At 51.6% G+C, this 18,379-nt stretch overlaps 1 pseudogene across 1 annotated transcript in view; it reads left to right on the forward strand.

Annotated features, from left to right (window-relative positions):
* The window catches only part of LOC147102991 (uncharacterized), a 115,115-nt pseudogene extending 97,853 nt beyond the window's left edge, over positions 1 to 17,262 (forward strand). Inside the window, exon 9 of the transcript XR_015073171.1 lies at positions 17,111 to 17,262. The product of XR_015073171.1 is annotated as an uncharacterized LOC147102991 (transcript). The remainder of the gene's footprint in view (positions 1 to 17,110) is intronic.
* Positions 17,263 to 18,379: the final 1,117 nt, after the last annotated feature.

Genomic DNA, 18,379 nt, shown 5'->3' on the forward strand with positions numbered 1-18,379 from the left:
AGAGGCTCAGGTAGGCCTTAGAGTTTACCAATCATAATCTCAGAGGGAAAGCAGGTAAGTGATTGGTTGGTGAGTATTTCTCTCTTTATAAACTTTAACTCTGTGGTTTATAGTTTCTAAAGTCTCTGTGGTGTAGCGGGGACTGTTTATAAACCAGGGCCCTTAAATATACTATTTAACGATAGTGTAATTGGTGGGATTGATTTGATTTAATTTAATTGCAATTAATTAAAGGGTAAGTCATGGCAGGACAGCCCGGCCCCGTTGTATGCTCCTCCTGCGCTATGTGGGAACTCAGGGACACTTCCTGTGTCCCTGACAACTATGTGTGCAGGAAGTGTGTCCAGCTGCAGCTACTGGCAGACCGCATTGCGGCGCTGGAGCTGCGATTGGATTCATACTGGACCATTCGCGAGGCTGAGGAGGTTGTGAATAGCACGTTTGATCAGTTGGTCACACCGCAGGCAAAGGTTGGACAGGCAGAAAGGGAATGGGTGACCAACAGACAGAGTACTAGGCACAGGCAGGTAGTGCAGGGGTCCCCTGTGGACATCCCCCTCTCAAACAGATACACCACTTTGAGTACTGTTGGGGGGGATGGCTTACCAGAGGAAGGCAGCAGCAGCCAACTTCCTGGCACCAGGGGTGGCTCTGCTGCACAGGATGGGAGGAAAAAGAGGGGGAGAGCTATAGTAATAGGGGATTCAATTGTAAGGGGAATAGATAGGCGTTTCTGCGGCCACAAATGAGACTCCAGGATGGTGTGTTGCCTCCCTGGTGCAAGGGTCAAGGATGTCTCAGAGCGGCTGCAGAACATCTTGGAAGGGGAGGGTGAACAGCCAGTTGTCGTGGTACATATAGGTACCAACGATATAGGTAAAAAGCGGGATGAGGTCCTAAAAGCGGAATATAGGGAGTTAGGAGGTAAATTTAAAAATAGGACCTCAAAGGTAGTAATCTCAGGATTGCTACCAGTGCCACGTGCTAGTCAGAGTAGAAATAGAAGGATATTTCAGATGAATACGTGGCTAGAGGAATGGTGCCAGGGGGAGGGATTCAAATTCCTGGGACATTGGAACCGGTTCTGGGGGAGGTGGGACCAGTTCAAACCGGACGGTTTGCACCTGGGCAGGGCTGGGACCGATGTCCTAGGGGGAGTGTTTGCTAGTGCTCTGGGGGCGGGTTTAAACTAAAATGGCAGGGGGTTGGGAACCTGAGCAGGGAGACAGAGGAAAGGGAAACAAGGATAAAAGCAAAAGATAGGAAGGAGAAAAACAAAAGTGGCAGTCAGAGAAATCAACGGTTTAAATCAAACATGGCCACAGTAAATAATAATTCTAATAGGTGTAAGAGCGTTAAAAAAACAAGCCTGAAGGCTTTGTGTCTTAATGCGAGGAGCATTCGTAATGAGGTGGATGAATTAGCTGCGCAAATAGAGGTAAACGAATATGATTTGATTGGGATTACAGAAACATGGCTCCAGGGTGGCCAAGGCTGGGAACTCAACATCCAGGGGTATTCAATATTCAGGAAAGATAGGCAAAAAGGAAAGGGAGGTTGGGTAGCATTGCTGGTTAAAGAAGGGATTAACACAATTGTAAGGAAGGATATTAGCTCTGATGATGTGGAATCTGTATGGGTAGAACTGAGAAATACCAAGAGGCAGAAAACGTTAGTGGGAGTGGTATATAGACCTCCAAACAGTAATGCGGAGGTTGGGGACGGCATTAAAAGGGAAATTAGAGAAGCGTGCAATAAGGGCACAGCAGTCATCATGGGTGACTTTAATCTACATATAGATTGGGCTAACTAAATTAGTAACAATACTGTGGAGGAGGAATTCCTGGAGTGTTTAAGGGATGGTTTCCTGGACCAATATGTCGAGGAACCAACCAGAGATCAGGCCATCTTACACTGGGTATTATGTAATGAGAAAGGATTAATTAGCAATCTTGTTGTACGAGGCCCCTTGGGTCGGAGCGTTCATAATATGATCGAATTCTTCATTAAGATGGAGAATGAAGTAGTCGACTCAGAGACTAGGGTCCTAAATTTAAATAAAGGAAACTACGATGGTCTGAGGCGCGAGTTGGGTAGGATTGATTGGGGAATGTCACTCAAAGGGTTGACGGTGGATAGGCAATGGCAAACATTCAAAGACCGTATGGATGAACTACAGAATTTGTTCATCCCAGTTTGGCATAAAAATAAAACAAAAAAGATGACACAACCGTGGCTAACAAGGGAAATTAGGGATAGCATAAGATCCAAGGAGAGGACATATAAATTGGCCAGAAAAAGCAGTAAACCTGAGGTTTGGGAGCAGTTTAGGATTCAACAAAGGAGGACAAAGGGATTAATTAAGAAAGGGAAAATAGAATATGAGAGTAAGCTTGCAGGGAACATAAAAACTGACTGTAAAAGCTTTTATAGATATGTGAAGAGAAAAAGATTGGTGAAGTCAAGCGTAGATCCCTTGCAGTCAGAATCAGGGGAATTTATAATGGGGAACAAAGAAATGGCAGACCAATTAAATACATATTTTGGTTCTGTCTTCACAAAGGAGGACACAAATAACCTCCCAGAGATGCCGGGGAACATAGGGTCTGATGAAAGGGAGGAACTGAAAGAAATCAGTACTTGTAGGGAAATGGTGTTAGGGAAATTGATGGGATTGAAGGCCGATAAATCCCCAGGGCCTGATAATCTACATCCTAGGGTACTTAAGAAAGTGGCCCTAGAAATAGTTGATGCTTTGCTGATCATCTTCCAGCATTCGATGGAATCTGGAACAGTACTCATGGATTGGAGGGTAGCTAATGTTACCCCACTGTTCAAAAAAGGTGGTAGAGAGAAAACGGGGAATTACAGACCCGTAAGCCTGACATCAGTAGTGGGGAAAATGCTAGAGTCCATTATAAAAGATGTAATAGCAGAGCACTTGGAAAACAGTGACAGGATCGGACAAAGTCAATATGGATTTACAAAAGGTAAATCGTGCTTGACTAATCTACTGGAATTTTTTGAGGATGTAACTGGTGAAATAGATAAGGGAGAACCAGTGGATGTGGTGTATTTGGACTTTCAGAAGGCTTTTGATAAGGTCCCACATAAGAGATTAGCGTGTAAACTTAAGGCACATGGGATTGGGGGCAAGGTATTGACTTGGATAGAGAACTGGTTGGCAGACAGAAAGCAAAGAGTTGGAATAAAGGGGTCTTTTTCCGAGTGGCAGGCAGTGACTAGTGGGGTACCGCAGGGATCGGTCCTTGGGCCCCAGCTAGTCACAATATATATTAATGATCTAGACAAGGGAACTAGATGTAATATCTCCAAATTTGCAGCCGACTCAAAGCTGGGTGAGCGTGTGTGCTGTGAGAAGGATGCCGAGAAACTCCAGGATGATTTGGACAGGTTGGGTGATTGGGCAGAAGCATGGCAGATGCAATATAACGTGGATAAATGTGAGGTTATCCACTTTGGTGGCAAAAACAGGAAGGCAGATTATTATCTGAATGGCAATAGATTGGGAGAAGGGGAAGTGCAACGAGACCTGGGTGTCCTTGTGCACCAGTCGCTGAAGGTAAGCATGCAGGTGCAGCAGGCGGTTAAGAAGGCAAATGGCATGTTGGCCTTCATAGCGAGAGGGTTTGAGTACAGGAACAAGGATGTCTTGCTGCAGTTGTACCGGGCCTTGGTGAGACCACATCTGGAGTATTGTGTGCAGTTTTGGTCGCCTTATCTGAAGAAGGATGTTCTTGCCATGGAAGGAGTTCAGCGAAGATTCACCAGGCTGATACCTGGGCTGGCAGGAATGATGTATGAGGAGAGATTGGGTCGATTGGGCTTGTACTCGCTGGAGTTTAGAAGAATGAGAGGGGATCTCATTGAAACTTATAAAATTCTGACAGGACTGGACAGACTAGATGCAGGAAGGATGTTCCCGATGGTCGGGGAGTCCAGAACCAGGGGTCACAGTCTAAGGATAAGGGGTAAGCCATTTAGGACAGAAATGAGGAGGAATTTCTTCACCCAGAGAGTGGTGAACCTGTGTTATTCTCTACCACAGAAGGCAGTAGAGGCCAATACATTAAATATATTCAAGAAGGAGTTAGATATATTTCTTAAGGCTAAAAGGATCAAGGGATATGGAGAGAAAGCAGGGACAGGATACTGAATTTGGATGATCAGCCATGATTGCATTGAATGGCGGAGCAGGCTCGAGGGGCTGAATGGCCTACTCCTGCTCCTATCTTCTCTGTTTCTATGACAGTGCAGCACTCCCTCAGTACTGCCCCTCCGACTGTGCAGTGCTCTCTCAGTACTGCCCCTCCGACAGTCTGTGACTCTGCCCCAAATCCCACGAGTGGGGTAATTTGAATATTAGGGGTGGGAGCCGGCATGAGTACAGGTAGACTACCCTTTATCCGGACTTCCGAAAACCGAAACCCTCTAAAAACCGAAGGTTTTTTCGTTCAGCGTAAGTCGTGCGTACGACTTACGCTGAACGAAAAAACCTTCGGTTTTTAGAGGGTTCCGGTTGCGGAAGTTCGGATAAAGGGTAAGTCGTGCGCATGACCCCCCCCCCCCGACAACCGCCGACCCCCCCGCCGGCCCCGACAACCGCCGACCCCGCCAGCGCCGACCCCGCCAGCCCCGACAACTGCCGACCTCGCCAGCCCCGACAACCGCCGACCCCCCCGCGGACCCCGCCAGCCCCGACAACCGCCGACGACCCCGCCAGCCCCGACAACTGCCGACCCCCCCCGCGTACCCCGCCGGCCCCGACCCCCGCCGACCCCGACTGACTTACGCTGAGCGTCAGCGTAAGTTGTGCGCACGACCCCCCGCCGACCCACCTTCCGAAATCCGAAATTCTCCTTTATCCGAAACTCGGCTGGTCCCGAGGTTTTCGGATAAAGGATAGTCTACCTGTACTGACACTACTGGGGGAAGCTGCTCCTTGGGATCAGGTGGGTCTGGCTTTTTACTCCAGTAACAAAACCACATAATAATCCAAAGAACGTGAGTTCAAATATCACCATGGTAGTTTGGGAATCTAAATTCAGTTTTAAAAACCTGTAAATGAAAATCTGTAATCTGTAAAAGTGACCATGAAGCTGTCTGACTGTGATCCGAACCCAACTGGTTCACTCATGTCCTTTTAGAGAAGGAAACCTGCCGTCCTTACCCAGTTCTCTTGCTCCAGCTGGCTCCACATTCATGGAAGCCGTTTTTAGAAATGTACCCTTTAGGTAGCAGCCTGCAGTGGTTCCTCTAAGGACCCCCGGTTAGGCCTGCAGTGCGTCTGGTGCTACCGACCGAACTGTGTTCAGGGCAAACCAGTTTGGAAAAGGAGTGTGTCGGGGGGAGTGTGTCGCTCTGTGTCGGGGGCGTGTGTCGCTCTGTGTTGGGGGGAGTGTGTCGGGGGGCGTGTGTCGCTCTGTGTCGGGGGGAGTGTGTCGAGGGGCGTGTGTCAGTGAGTGTGTCGCTCTGTGTCGGGGGGAGTGTGTCGCTCTGTGTCGGGGGAGTGTGTCGCTCTGTGTCGGGGGAGTGTGTCGCTCTGTGTCGGGGGGGGTGTGTCGCTCTGTGTCGGGGGGAGTGTGTCGCTCTGTGTCGGGGGTGTGTGTCGGGGGGAGTGTGTCGCTCTGTCGGAGGGAGTGTGTCGGGGGGCGTGTGTCGCTCTGTCGGGGAGTGTGTCGCTCTGTGTCGGGGGGAGTGTGTCGGGCGTGTGTAGCTCTGTCGGGGGGAGTGTGTCGCTCTGTGTCGGGGGGAGTGTGTCGGGGAGTGTGTCGCTCTGTGTCGGGGGGAGTGTGTCGCTCTGTCGGGGGGGTGTGTCGGGGGGCGTGTGTCGCTCTGTCGGGGAGTGTGTCGCTCTGTGTCGGGGGGAGTGTGTCGGGGGCATGTGTCGAGGGAGTGTCGGGGTGTGAGTCGGAGAGTGTGTCGGTGTGTGTCAGGCTGTGTCGGACCCATGAGTTAAGCTCAGTGTATTTGACTAACGAAACAATTTGAAACGATCATGTGTGCTGTGTTTGCCTGATTTACCGTGTGTATAGTTGGGCTAATTAACTGCCATCTGTTTAAGTGACAGACTCATTAGTTCCAGTGAGAAAGATTAATGCCTCATTGTCTGACAAACAACCGCAATACAGACCGGAAGATGAATTTCCCATCATTTATTTAGTTGACAATTTCCTTCCCCCATCTGGAACCACAAACTCTCACTGGGGTACAGTTCCACAGACACTGACTCTCACTGGGGTACAGTTCCACAGACACTGACTCTCACTGGGGCACAGTTCCACAGACACTGACTCTCACTGGGGTACAGTTCCACAGACGCTGACTCTCACTGGGGTACAGTTCCACAGACACTGACTCTCACTGGGGTACAGTTCCACAGACACTGACTCTCACTGGGGTACAGTTTCACAGACACTGACTCTCACTGGGGTACAGTTCCAGACACTGACTCTCACTGGGGTACAGTTCCACAGACACTGACTCTCACTGGGGTACAGTTCCACAGACACTGACTCTCACTGGGGTACAGTTCCACAGACACTGAATTTTAATCGTATAAAGACCAGAACGTTGCACTCCCCATCCCCCCTGTCCCCACCCAGCTAAGCCCCTGCTCTCGGAAGGAGGTTAGCCTTCTACTCTCTGTGACCTCTCAATCACTGGTCTCCCCCGTAAACAGACTGCCCTCACCACCAGCCTGCTCTCGCTACACAATATGTAGACGTACAACTGCGTAACCTGGAGGAGTGTAACACGGACCCCTTTGTTATATGAACTGGATATCATCAAATCACAGAATCATACACCACAGAAGGAGGCCATTCGGCCTATCGTGCCTCTGCTAGCTCTTTGAAAAAGCTATCCAATTGAGAGAGACACACGGGCCATACTGTACCAGACGGGAGTGAATCACTCCCTTTTACCCGCTGTGTGTGCTGTACGTGTACAGGAGCTGACACTGAGACACACACGGGCCGTACAGTACCAGACGGGAGTGAATTGTTCCCTTTTACCCGCTGTGTACTGTACGTGTACAGGAGCTGACACTGAGACACACACGGGCCGTACAGTACCAGACAGGAGTCAATCGCTCCCTTTTACCCGCAGTGTACCAGACAGGAATGAATAGAAGCCTTGTTGGGTATGTGGTTCTCCACTGTTATCTGGTCAGGACAGAGCTACTAAACCACAAAGTTCCACACCCTACAGCTAGTAATTGGCATCTTGTCGGATCTCTCTTCTCCTGGGAGTTCAGTCATTGGGATTCTTTTTCAATTTGAATTGGAAAAAATTCAAAATATTTGGCTAAGAGTAAAGCTCCCTCTACACTGTCCCATCAAACACGACAGGTACAGCACGGGTTAGATACAGAGTAAAGCTCCCTCTACACTGTCATCTACACTCTACACTCCCGTGCTCTCGTCGAATTACAGTCTGCAGACGACGTTTGCGTCAGCGCACACTCGGATGTTGAACTCCAAACCATCGTTAACACCTTCACCGAAGCGTACGAGAGCATGGGCCTTACACTAAACATCCGTAAGACAACCTGCCCCCGCTACACAGTACTGCCCCCCGATTATCAAAATCCATGACGAGGCCTTGGACAACGTGGACCACTTTCCATACCTCGGGAGTCTACTGTCAACAAGGGCAGACGTCGATGACGAAGTCCAACACCGCCTTCAGTGTGCCAGTGCAGCCTTCGGTCGCCTGAGGAAGAGAGTGTTTGAAGACCAGGACCTCAAACCCGGCACCAAGCTCATGGTCTACAGAGCAGTAGTAATACCCGCCCTCCTGTATGCCTCAGAGACATGGACCATGTGCAGCAGGCACCTCAAAGCACTGGCGAGGTACCACCAACGCTGCCTCCGCAAGATCCTGCAAATCCATTGGCAGGATAGGCACACCAACGTCCGTGTTCTCGCTCAGGCCAACATCCCCAGCATCGAAGCTTTGACCACGCTCGATCAGCTCCGATGGATGGGTCACATCGTCTGCATGCCCGATACAAGACTCCCAAAACAAGTGCTCTACTCAGAGCTCTGACACGGCAAGAGAGCCCCAGGTGGGTAGAGGAAATGTTTCAAGGAGACCCTCAAAGCCTCCTTGAAAAAGTGCAACATCCCCACCAACACCTGGGAATCCCTGGCCCAAGACCGCACAAAGTGGAGGAGAAGCATCCGGGAAGGCGCCGAATACCTCGAGTCTCTTCGCCAGGAGCAAGCAGAAGCCAAGCGCAAACAGCGGAAGGAGCGCACGTCAACCCAGGCACCCCACTCACCCGCCCCTTCAACCACCGTCTGCCCCACCTGTGACAGAGACTCTAGGTCCCGCATTGGACTCATCAGTTGTAATGTATGTACCTTTAAGGGGGGAACTACTTTCGACAGCTCATGTATGCTGTAGTACCGGCAGTGACCACACCTGTATATAACGCTGAGTAGTAATCTGTTGTTTCAGTTGCAGTTTGAACCACGTTGAGTAAACACCTGTTGTACCGTTCTCTGCAGTCCTTTTCTTATTATTACACGGATGTAACAGTGGCGACGAGCAAGTTAGAACCTACCTGCAACTCTGCATCACCTCCCAGGGATTCACTCCTGGAGAACAGTGGAAGAAGGTCGAGTCCAGAAGCACGGGCGTCAACCACGGGCAACCGCCTAGTCATCCAGCGGAGATTTGAGCATCACAGGGGAGGCTGTCGAGAGCCAGGCTTGGCTTTCCAGTCACGATGGTCCAGCGAAACGGGCTGGCAACAGGTACTGCGCAGACCCTTCCTGGACAGCGACGGGCTAGAGCCCGATCAAGCGGCATAGAAAAAGACCGAGCAACGTCGACGGGGGAGAGAGAGAGGGCAGAGCGCACAGGGTGCAGCCGGTGGTCAAGGGCCGAGCAGCGTCAACGGGAGAGAGGCGAGAGAGAGCAGAGCGCAGCCGGTGTTCAAGGGCCGAGCAGCGTCAACGGGGGAGAGAGGCGCGCAGGAAAACGCGAGGCGCTGCCATTGACACGAGGACCGTAGAGAGCGGCGTTGGCAGCAGCGCAGGAGCAGCGCACGAAACCCACAGGGCGTCGCCATTTGCCACGAGGACCGCCGAGAGCAGCGTTGGCAGCAGCGCGGGAGACGCCATTTTAAGCCGCAGCGGGGAAGAAAGGAAAGCGCGGGAGACGCCATTTTAAGCCAGTCTAACCACACCCAAAAATGCTGAAGAGTGGCAGTATCACAGCGTTCGACAATGAAGTCAAAGATTGGACGACATATGTCGAACGCATAGAAGTATACTGCAAGGCGAATGAAGTGCCAGATGACAAAGCGCCGGTATTGTTGAATTCAATGGGTGCAAAAACGTATGGCTTACTACGAAACCTAGTAACCCCAGAGAAGCCAGAAGAAAAGGATTTTGAAAACATAGTGTCAATCCTACAGGAGCACTTAAACCCCACACCGCTGCTGATAGCAGAAAGATTTAAGTTTCACAAAAGGAACCAGCATAAAGATGAAAGTAATGCTGAGTATTTAACGGAACTGCGCAAGCTATCGAAACACTGCCAGTTTGGAACGGGACTAGCAGATACTTTAAGGGACAAGTTTGTGTGTGGGCTTCAAAGTGAAGGAACCCAGAAACGGCTTCTATCAGAAAAGGATCTTACGCTGGACAAGGCTTTCAGCATTGCAGTATCACACGATGCAGCAGCACGGGGCGCTGCAGAGATACAACGGAGACCGCAAGAATATGGCACAAATGAAATGTCATATGGAACAGTGAAGTGCTATCGCTGCGGCAGAACAACACACGACCATAATGATTGCTGGTTCAAGGACAAAGTGTGCAGACAGTGTGGAAAAGTAGGACACATAGCAAGAGTCTGCAGGTCAAGAAAGAAAACCAGCAGCAAGAAATCTCCACAGGAGAAGTACAAGGAGGTACATAAGGTGACGGAGAGTAGTTCAGACGAACAGAAGAGTGATACAGACTCCGGAAGCAAGGAGCTGGGTTGTCTGAAACTACATAATGTGATCAAAACGGAGGATCACCAAACTATCTGGGTCACGCTCAAGATAGCAGGAGTCCAAGTGAAAATGGAATTGGACACAGGACTGTGTCCTCCCGAAGGGACTACAAGCGGCTATTCTCACATATACCCTTGAGAGATACAAAGATTGTCTTGAAGATGTACACGGGGCAAAAAGTCTACCCCAAAGGAAAAATAAGGGTGAACGTCATATATAACGGCAAGGAAACACCAAAAATGGACCTATATGTATTGCCAGATGCAGGACCACCACTACTAGGACGTGAATGGATCCGGAAGATACAGCTTGATGCGCTATCAATTACTCATAAAAGACTGAGAGTTAAGAGAGTAACTAAAGGCTTTTATTAACAAAAGAATGAAGGTCTGCCTCGAGTGGTCGACCGGTCCAGAATACAAAGGGGGCTGGGGAGCAGTCACCTTTATACTAGGACTTGTGGGAGGAGTCAGCCGAGGCATGTCCAGGCATGTACACAGTGGAATACAAACAGTGGTTTACCACATTCACCCCTTGTTTAAAATTGAGTCCGGCGGGGTGAAGTGTATTAAAAGTTAGTGTATTGGAGTCTCTCCGGAGGTCTTGTCTGCCGCTGTGATCGACGTGGCGACGGCAGGGGTAGTGGAGCTTCCGGCGTCGAGTCCCGCGTAGGCTGTGGCACAGGCGTGTCGTCCTCGTAGGTGTCGAGCGGGTCGCTGGGCCCAGGCCTGCCGTCTGCTGGGGCTGGATATCGGATCGTGGGGGGGGTGATAGTGAGTAGTGGGTTACTGCGGCCCCCGAGGGTGCAAGGTCTCTTATGGAGACTGTGTCCTCCCGCCCGTCCGGGTATGCAATGTAAGCATACTGGGGGTTGGCGTGGAGGAGGTCGACCCTCTCGACCAGGGGGTCCGTTTTATGGGTCCTCACGTGCCTTCTCAGTAGGACCGGCCCTGGGGACGTCAGCCATGGCGGTAGCGATGTCCCCGATGTGGACTTCCTTGGGAAGACAAACATTTTCTCATGAGGGGTGGCGTTAGTGGCAGTGCAGAGCAGTGACCGAATAGAGTGGAGCGCATCGGGGAGCACATCCTGCCAGCGGGAGGTTGGAAGGCCCCTAGACTTTAAGGCTAGCAGGGCGGCCTTCCAAACTGTCGCATTTTCTCTTTCCACCTGTCCGTTCCCCCGGGGGTTGTAACTGCTGGTCCTGCTTGTGGCAATACCCCTAGTTAGCAGGTACTGACGGAGTTCGTCGCTCATAAACGATGAGTCCCGGTCGCTATGGATATAGCTGGGGAAACTGAACAGGGTGAAGAGGCTGTTCAGACATTTAATGACCGTGGCACTGGTCATGTCCGGGCAGGGGATGGCGAACGGGAAACGGGAGTACTCATCAATAATATTGAGGAAGTACACATTGCGGTCGGAGGAGGGGAGAGGCCCTTTAAAATCAACGCTCAGGCGCTCGAAGGGGCGAGTGGCTTTTATCAGGTGGGCCCTGTCTGGTCTATAAAAGTGCGGTTTGCACTCAGCGCAGACTTGGCAGTTCCTGGTCATGGTCCTGACCTCCTCAATAGAGTAAGGCAGGTTGTGGGCCTTGATGAAGTGGAAGAACCTGGTGACCCCCGGGTGGCAGAGGTCATTGTGGAGGGCCCGCAGTCTATCGATCTGCGCGCTGGCGCAGGTGCCACGCGATAGCGCATCCGGGGGTTCATTGAGCTTCCCGGGCCGGTACAAGATCTCGTAATTGTAGGTGGAAAGTTCGATTCTCCACCTCAAGATCTTGTCATTTTTGATTTTGCCCCTCTGCTTGTTGTTAAACATGAAAGCAACTGAACGTTGGTCAGTGAGCAGGGTAAATCGTTTTCCGGCCAGGTAGTGCCTCCAATGACGCACAGCCTCCACAATCGCCTGGGCCTCCTTCTCAACAGCGGAGTGTCTGGTCTCCGGGCCTTGGAGGGTTCGTGAAAAGAAGGCCACGGGTCTCCCCGCCTGATTGAGGGTAGCGGCCAGGGCAAAGTCGGACGCGTCGCTTTCCACCTGGAAAGGGATGGATTCGTCCACTGCGTGCATGGTGGCTTTGGCAATGTCTTCCTTGATACGGTGGAAGGCTAAGCGGGCCTCTGCCGTCAAGGGAAAAGAGGTGGACTTGATCAGCGGATGGGCCTTGTCCGCATAGTAGGGGACCCACTGGGCATAATAGGAGAAAAACCCTAGGCACCTCTTCAGGGCCTTGAGGCAGTGGGGCAGTGGGAGTTCCATAAGGGGACGCATCCGGTCGGGGTCGGGGCCGATGACTCCGTGTTCCACAACACAGCCAAGGATGGCGAGGCGGTTTGTGCGGAATATGCACTTCTCCTTGTTATATGTCAGGTTCAGGAGTTGGGCGGTGCGGAGGAATTTTTCGAGGTTTGCGTCATGGTCCTGCAAGTCACGGCCGCAGATGGTCACATTGTCCAGATATGGGAAAGTGGCCTGCAACACATTTTGATCTACCATCCGGTCCATCTCCCTTTGAAAGACGGAGACCCCGTTGGTGACGCCAAAGGGAACCCTAAGGAAGTGATAGAGGCGGCCGTTTGCCTCAAAGGCAGTATACTGGCGGTCCTCAGGGCGGATAGGGAGCTGGTGGTACGCTGATTTCAGGTCAATGGTCGAGAAGACGCGGTACTGCGCGATCTGGTTGACCATATCAGCTATGCGGGGGAGTGGGTAGGCGTCCAGCAGGGTGTGGCGATTTATTGTCTGGCTGTAGTCGATGACCAGGCGCTGCTTCTCGCCGGTCTTAACGACCACAACCTGGGCTCGCCAGGGGCTGGTGCTGCCCTCAATAATCCCTTCCTTCAGGAGCCGCTCCACTTCGGTTTTAATGAAAACCCTGTCCCCGGCACTGTATCGCCTGCTCTTTGTGGCGATGGGCTTACAGTCGGGGGTGAGGTTAGCAAACAGTTGGGGGGGGGGGTGACTCTGAGTGTGGAGAGGTTGCACCTGGTGCGCGGCGGGCAATTTGGGAGCTGCTGGCTGCGGACTGTGAGTGGGGGTAGGGGTCTACCGTACGCCATCGTAACACTTTTAAGGTGGCACTGAAAATCTAACCCCAGCAGGACGGCAGCGCAGAGGTCGGGCAGGACCAGAAGTTTAAAATGATCGTACACGGTCCCGTCTACTACGAGTGTCACTACGCAGTAGCCGCCAATGTCCGCCGACTGGGACTCGGAGGCCATAGAAATCCGCTGGTGCGCAGGCAGGACTGGGAGAGAGCAACGCCGCACCGTGTCGGGGTGGATGAAGCTCTCCGTGCTCCCAGAGTCAAAAAGGCAGATTGTATCGTGGCCATTTACCTTAATGTCCATTGTGGAGCTGGCCAGCTGGTGCGGTCTCGCTTGGTCCAGTGTAACGGATGCCAGCGTAGGGGTCGGTGTGTCGCTGCGGGTATCAGATGAGGCGGTGTTGGGGGCCTGCTGCGTTCCGGCTGCCGTCCAAGATGGCGGCGTCCATGATCCCCATGTGGCTGGAGGCGTCCAAAATGGCTGCTGTACCGGTGGTTCGCACATGGCCGGGGAGGCCCAAGATGGCGGCCCGCATGGCCCACACGCGGCGCTGCTGGGGTTCGGGGTGGCTTTGGCCCTGCAGACGTTAGCGTAGTGTCCCTTCTTCCCGCAGCCCGAGCAGATCGCGTTTTTTGCCGGGCAGCGCGCTCTGGGGTGTTTTGCCTGGCCACAGAAGTAGCATTTCTGGCCTTGGGGCACTGCTGTCTGGCCTTGGGACACTGCTGCGGTAGTTGGGCCGTTGCTGGGGTGTGGCTGGGGTGGCACGGCGCTATGAGGCGGTCCTACCGTGTCCCAGGCTGTCATTCCCCGCGGCGTCCACGGTGCAGAGGAGTAGGCATCCATGCCCCGGTAGGCTGCATCCAGTGATAGTGCGAGTTCAGAGGCCTTGTTGAGGTCGAGGTCACTCTGCTCCAACAGTCGCTGTCGGGTGTAATTGGATCTGTGGCCTGCTACAAAAGCGTCCCGGATAAGTTCCTCTGTGTACACGGCGGCCTTTACATCCTTACAACCACAGGCCCGGCCAAGCACAGACAGTGCCTGAAGGTATTCCCCAGGTTGTTGTTTACGACTCCCCAGCAGGTGCCTGGCGTACACTTCGTTCACTGGGCGCGTGTACTGGTCCTTGAGGAGCTTGATAGCGTCCGCGTACGAGGTCGCGTCTTGGATGACCGAGTACACTCGGTGGTTCACTTTGGAGGTCAGGACATCCAGTTTGTCCTCGTCCGATTTGATTGCTGCGGAGGCGGTCAGGAATTTTTCGAAACACTTAAGCCAGTGAGTAAACTTGGTGGATGAGTCCGCCTCCCGATGATCTAAGTCCAGGCATGCTGGTGTGAGGATCTAGATTGGCATTCCATACAAGCACTGACTGTAGATGCCAAAAAGGATGACGACGTCACACCTGGACGACTGTCAAAAATGCTAACTGACGCACAAGAAGTGTTCCAGCAGGGACTCAGAACACTAAAAGGCATAACAGCGACGATCAAAATAGAGGAAAATGCAAGCCCAAAGTTTTTTAAGGCCAGACCGGTACCTTATGCGATCCGCCCAGCCGTCGAAGCAGAGCTGGAAGGTTTGGAACGTTCAGGAGTACTGTCCAAAGTGGACTGGAGCGAGTGGGCTACACCCATCGTTCCTGTAATGAAAAGGTCGTTGAGTAATACACCTGGGGAACCAAAGAAGGTTTGCATCTGTGGGGACTTTAAGGTGACAGTGAACCCAGTCCTTCACACTGTACAATATCCGCTTCCGCGGATTCAAGATATTTTCGCCTCGCTATCTGGAGGGAAACGCTTCACTAAGATTAATCCACCCAAGTTAAGGGAGAGAGTGCTCAATGAGCTTCACGAAGGTCATCTGGGAGGGCTGAAAATGAAAAGCCTTGCTAGGGCTTATGTGTGGCGGCCGGGGATCGATCAGCAAATCGAGGACCTGACAAAGAGCTGCTCAGGATGCCAGAAGGTCCAAAATGCACCACCACATGCCCCTCTACACCCATGGGAGTGGCCCTCATCTCCATGGCAATGGGTGCATATTGATTTTGCTGGTCCATTCATGGATTCAATGTTTTTAATAGCCGTGGATGCGCACTCGAAATGGCCTGAGGTGATCAAAATGTCCTCCACAACCACGGAGAAAACTATTGCAGTCCTACGGACCATTTTTGCCAGGAACGGCTTGCCAGAGCAGATTTGCTCTGATAACGGACCACAGTTTGTGTCCGAAGAGTTTCGAAGATTTATGAAAAGGAATGGGGTGAGGCATTACACTTCCGCCCCGTATCATCCAGCCACAAATGGATCGGCTGAGAGGTTCGTACAAACCTTTAAAAAAGCAGTAAAGGCCATGTGCGATGACGACATTCCACTGCAGCATAAGGTGGACAATTTCCTGTTAGCCTACAGAAATGCGACACATGCAGTCACCAACCACGCCCCAGCCATGATGTTCTTTAACCGAAGGTTGAGATCTTGTCTGGATTTGCTCAGACCAAATGTACGAAGAGATGTTGAGAGTAAGCAATTCCAGCACATCAATGAGAAGCCGACAAGGAGCTTCAATGTAGGGCAACCAGTCTTGGCCCGCGACTACCGAACAGAGAAATGGCAACCAGGAACGATATGCACACGGCAGGGGCCACTAATGTACACAGTGGATGTTGGGGAGAACATTGTGAGACGCCATGCTGACCAGATCCTAGAGTCACAGGAACGAGTCAACCCCATGTCTCGGCCATACGTACCTGGGGAGGAACCCGACATACAGGTCGCATCTACCTCAGAAACAATAGCATCGGAAGCTGATGAACCAACCGACGACAGGGGACCAGAATCGCCTCCGCACCAAGAGCAAGACACTCGGGAAAGGTGCTATCCAGAAAGGATCAGGAAGCCTCCCCAAAGACTGAATTTATAAATAGACTATTTTCAGCTAATGTTGCATGTTAAAAGTGTTAATTGTAATTAGTTTGATATTTAATTGTTAAATGAGTGTGATGGTACTGTTAATCTAAAAGGGGAGGAATTGTAATGTATATACCTTTTTAAGGGGGGAACTATTTTCTACAGCTCATGTATACTGTAGTACCGGCAGTGACCACACCTGTATATAACGCTGAGTAGTAATCTGTTGTTTCAGTTGCAGTTTGAACCACGTTGAGTAAACACCTGTTGTACCGTTCTCTGCAGTCCTTTTCTTATTATTACACGGACGTAACATCAGTCACCTGAGAACTCATTTTTAATGTGGAAGCAAGTCATCTTCCATTCCGAGGGACTGTCTAACAAGAAGAAGAGATACAGAGTAATGCTCCCTCTACACTGTCCCATCAAACACTCCCAGGGCAGGTACAGCACGGGTTAGATACAGGGTAAAGCTCCCTCTACACTCCCATCAAACACTCCCAGGGCAGGTACAGCACGGGTTAGATACAGGGTAAAGCTCCCTCTACACTGTCCCCATCAAACACTCCCAGGGCAGGTACAGCACGGGTTAGATACAGAGTAAAGCTCCCTCTACACTGTCCCATCAAACACTCCCAGGGCAGGTACAGCACGGGTTAGATACAGAGTAAAGCTCCCTCTACACTGTCCCATCAAACACTCCCAGGGCAGGTATAGCACGGGTTAGATACAGAGTAAAGCTCCCTCTACACTGTCTCATCAAACACTCCCAGGGCAGGTACAGCACAGGTTAGATACAGAGTAAAGCTCTCTCTACACTGTCCCATCAAACACTCCCAGGGCAGGTACAGCACGGGTTAGATAGAGTAAAGCTCCCTCTACACTGTCCCATCAGAGCCTCAGGAGAGTGACTCAATGTGCCTGTGTGATGTTTCTCACACCCACCGTCCTTGATGCCTCTGAGTGTTTGCAGTTGGTCTTCAGTTTAGTGTTGTGTAACCAGGCCCAGGTCTGAGGTGAAAGGTCGGTGCTCTAACTCTAATACCCAGTTCTCCCCTGTCCACCTTGCCCCTGAGCAAAGATTTCTCATTCCTGACTTGTACTATTATTTTTAATTGCAGACTGTCGGTGGTATTTACTTGATCAAGGCCGTACAGCCCATCGACATGGGACGGAATGGCAAACTGATAGCGGTTGGTGGCGTTGGTGGGAATTTACACATCACAGAGCTCCTGTGACCCTTCAGGCCTACCCATCGCCCGGGCCTACTCCACCCTGGGCCTACCCCCCCTCACCCGGGTCTACCTGCTCACCCGAGCCTACCCCACCCAAGGCCTACCCCCTCCTCACCCTGGCCTGCCCCCTCACCCGAGCCTACCCCACCCCGGGTCTACCTGCTCACCCAGGTCTACCCCACCCCAGGCCGACCCCCTCCCCCAGGTCTACTCTGCCCCAGGCCTACCTCCTCACCCGAGCCTATCCCCTCCTCACCTGGACCTGCCCCCCCTCACCCTGGCCTGCCGCCTCACTCGGGCCCACCTCGCCCGAGCTTGCCCTCCTCGCCCGAGCCCACACCACCCTGGGCTTACCCTCTCCTCACCCAGGCCTACCCTCTCATCTCTGCTCCCGATGCCTCACCATCTGCTACATGACAACAACTATGAGTCCTGTTCTTAAAACAGAATTTGATAGAATTTCTGGTTTAATTTGTTTCATGGATAACTGACAAACTTATGACAGGGACAGTGCCTGCAGTGAGTATCTGGGCCTGTGATAACCCTCAGCGGAGAGGAGAGCCTGCATCTCCCCCTTCCTTCCAGCAGCATATCCTGGGTAAGGTGACATGCCCATTGACTATTCCCATTGACAAATGGTTCCCTTGTTTAAAAAGCAACAGAGACATTGCAAAAATTAGTCAAATTACTGGATATTTTTAAGCAAAACCATGGTCAATCCAAACAATATAGAATATTAAGCCAATATTTCACTCTGGCTTAAAATGAGATTCTTCACTGCAATTTATTTACAAATTAAAAATCTGTTGAAAGTTATGATGCTGATGAGTGAGGCAGAGAGAACGAGAGACTGAGGGAACAAGGGAGGGAGAGAGAGAGAGACTGAGGGAACAAGGGAGGGAGAGAGAGACTGAGGGAACAAGGGAGGGAGAGAGAGAGAGACTGAGGGAACAAGGGAGAGAGAGAGAGAGAGAGAGACTTAGGGAACAAGGGAGGGAGAGAGAGAGAGACTGAGGGAACAAGGTGTGATGAAATATGCCATTCATCAGGCACTCTGTATTCTCTGTGTTTGATTGTGCCTGTGACTGTGACAAGCAGGGGAGTTTAGTTTCAGTTTCATTTCCTTACCTGTATTGTATTGTGTGTAGGGCTCCG

Source organism: Somniosus microcephalus, chromosome 21 (genome assembly GCF_052327205.1).
Source record: "Somniosus microcephalus isolate GS21.2 chromosome 21, FLI_Smic_1.0, whole genome shotgun sequence".
Taxonomy (NCBI): Eukaryota; Metazoa; Chordata; class Chondrichthyes; order Squaliformes; family Somniosidae; genus Somniosus; species Somniosus microcephalus.